The following is a 3,481-nucleotide window of genomic DNA, read 5'->3' on the forward strand; positions in this document are numbered from 1 at the left end:
TCTGGGAATGGTTCTTTTCAAAGAGGAACATCTCTAAGTGCCCTCACGGTATGGGTCATTCCAGTTTTCACAAGAGAGGCCCCTCTTTTCTCCTATGTTACGGAATGAGGATTTAGGAACGTATCCTCTGACATCCTCTTTTGGATTTCCTGTAGGTTGTGGAGAAGCTGAAGAGAGGTGATTAAGAGCATAGGTTGTGGAGTCAGACTCTGGATTTAGATCCTAATTCTACTAAAAAGCTATGTGACATTGAGCAAGTTAGTTCACCTTTCTAAACCTGTTCCCTTATCTGTAAATTGGAATAGTGATACCAACTCATAAGACCATCAAGAGGATTCCATGAGATAATGCATGTCATGCTCCTAGCGCTGTGCCTGGCACATAGCCCTCTGGAAAGAGTAAACTGCTGTGGTCAGTGCTAGATGTTCCATTCTTTGAATGATGCAGAGGAGCCCTGTGTGCACGGCCCACAGCTTCTGTTGGGGCTGCTATAGATTTTTTTCACTTGCACACGTATGCTCCTTTCATCCTACTACTTCCTTCAAAAATTACCTCCAGGATGGTTTTGGTCCTTGTGTCTTTGAAACTCTAAATGTGCGCTTTGAGAACAGAGTTGCTGATCAGCCTCCTTTTCCTAGGTCAGAACCCTCACTTCTTCACGGGAAGACATATCAAATCCTTCCAGCTAACTTTGGGACTCCTGCTTTTTCTCATAAGGTTTCTGAACCATTTCTTCCCATCCTCCTGTGAACTCTCAAGTTCTCCTTTCTGACAAGTCTAATGCTAGCCTTTGGTATTAATTGCCCCAGCCACACCAGATTTCTTTCACTATTTCACACTCCAAAGACCCCTGTTCCAGCTATCACTCTCCTACCAACAAGGTCAATCACTTTGGCACTTATTCTATTTTCCTTCTAAGTCTCCAGTGCCATTTACCCCTAGACTACCCCTCCCTGTAACCCAGTGGTTCCAATCCAACTACTTCTAGAGGACTACCCTCCCTCTCCCCTTGTCACCATTCAGAAACAGCTTCATCAGTCCTCCGAACTCCCTATCCTTTTCCAAGAAGACAGCTTACATGGCTGGAGATGAGGACTGTACCGCACCTTCACCCTAGTCAGGTCTGATATGCTTTCCATCTCAGGAGCAGCAAGAGGAAAAAAAAAATGGAAGCAGGGTGCCCTGATGTAGGCTGGCATGTGGGAGGCATGGCCTTGGAATTCTCTGGGCTGGAGCAGGTGGATTCAAAGGCTTGACCAACACAAGGGCCCAGAAATCCTGTCAGTGGCCAGTAGCTCTGCTGCTGCCTTTGTGGGGACAGCAGCTGACACTCTTGATGCTTGGACCATAGACTTCCTTCTGCTCCTGCAACCTGGAGCCAACCCCATGGGGGGCAGACACTAGTGAGAGAGCTTGAAGGGAGTGGTGGTCATGCTGTAGGCAGAGGGGAGCCAGTGGGGATTGGTGTGTGAGAGGTCATGGGACAGGGGTGAGAGTTCCCGCCTGTAGTGAAGAGGAGGTAGGCACACAGGGGCAGGAGTAGGGGGCTGCTTCTGCAGGAAGTCTGGAGCGGAGACAGGAGCCCTCTCCAAGAAGTTGCAGGGTAGGTGTGTGGCGGGGTGGTTGAGCCGGTTTCTTGCAAGCCTGCTGGTGTGCGGGCTCATGTGTGCATCTGTGGAGCTTCTCAGGACCAGGGCCACCCTTGTTGGGGTGTGTGTGTGCGCGCGCGCGTGTGCCTGGGGCATGGCTGTCGGGGATGCCAGTTGTGGGGGGCGCGGCGGTTGGCTTTCGGGCCGGGAGGGACGGCTGGCTCGCGCTGCCTACGCGGGGACAGAAAAACATCCGCCGGAGGCCCGGCCGGGCGGCGCTCCAACCGCGCCAGGCAGGTGCGCGCCGGGAGGAAGTGAGCGCATTCCGACGCCCCAGCCGGACAGGACCGGAGGGACTGGCAGCGGCCGTGGGGAGATTTGGGGGCCAGAGCCCCAAGGGGCGGCTGGGAGTGAGGAGCCCGAGGAGGGTCGTGGATGCGCCGAGAGAGAGTTGGGGGGAGGGCCCCCGAGGGGTCGGGGTCTGGGTTTCGTCCAGGGCTTGAACACCTAACAGACGCCCACCGACAGCCCCCGCCAGCTCCCGAACCCTCGGGAGAATTCAAGCCGAGGGAGAGGAGCCCAGGGGCAATTGAGAAAGTCGGGGAGGAGGCTGGGAAGGGCAGCGAGGAGTGTGGGGCTGTGGAGCGAGATCGCTGTTGGCTGGAGTACGGGACAGGCTTGGGCCGCCAGAGCATTAGATGGAAGGCCACCCCCGCCCCCCACACACCCCCCCAGGTGGGAAGGGAAAATGGCCACCCCCCAGATGCCGGTGCACCCCGAGAGTGAGAAGCAGGTTAGAGAGGAGTGGGAGTTAGGGCTCTCAGGGTCCCATTGTGACGAAGTCGTTGAAGACCTTGATTAAGGCATGGCGATAAGGAGTCCGGACTGGCCCCGTAGGTAGAATCGATGGTCTCTTAAGTAATAATGAGGAGCTTGGAGGCAAGGTTATCTGTGTCTAGCACTACTACCATCTTTGGTCTTTGCCAAAGGGCTAAGCATTAATCCTCTACTTTTTATAGTCATTTAAAATTGCATGGCTACATTTGTCAAACAGCTTAAGTTATTTGAATTTTTAAAAATAGAAAAGTTGAAGAATCTGATTCAGTGTTTGATTTAAAACTCAAAGTTTAGTTACATGGCATCGAGTCTTTTCCTTTGTCTTGCTTTTGCGCCTCGTTCCTGTCACTGACGTGTGGAAATTCTTGTGTTGTTAATGCCTCAGTTCTGTGTCAGTGGCATAGAACTTCTTTTCCTGTCCCTCATCTATGGTCTTTATTTTTAACTCTAACTTTTGTCTGTGCAGCCCTTTAACCTGCAACTATATATCCTAAATCCATTAAAACATTTCATTGGCATTCAGTATAGAAAGACAAGTAACAACTTTACCATATATGTTAGGTTACTTATTGTCTTCTGTGGACGTGTGTGTAACTATAAAGTTTCTATATTTACCTTGTGGCTGATAAAAAGAGATACAGCTAAAGTTGTGTTATTCAATAATATTTATGTAAACAGCAATTTATTAGTCTGATTTCTCTTCTAAAATCAACTCTACAGTGTCAGAAACTTACACTAATTCTATCATGATCTTTTAAATGTATTTTATCCTGGGCCAAAGGCAATTGCAAGGATTAGGATCGTTGTAATTTATTTTAAAGATCCTTAAATTCCAGTTACTTTTGGCTCCACACAAGGAAATCTGGGTCAGTTAATTTTTTTAAAAGAAAATAATTTCCTACTTTGGGCTCTGTTCCTCTCTCCCGTGCTGTTTCAACCCCAGCCCTACCTTATTCCCAGTGGCTTTTACCTTCATTCCTTCTTTGCTCTGCTGGGCATCTTTAGAGGAAAACTTCACACCAACTTCCTCCACCATAAATTCTCTCCCTCCTCTC

This window comes from Bos indicus, chromosome 8, assembly GCF_029378745.1.
Source record: "Bos indicus isolate NIAB-ARS_2022 breed Sahiwal x Tharparkar chromosome 8, NIAB-ARS_B.indTharparkar_mat_pri_1.0, whole genome shotgun sequence".
NCBI classification, from domain to species: domain Eukaryota; kingdom Metazoa; phylum Chordata; class Mammalia; order Artiodactyla; family Bovidae; genus Bos; species Bos indicus.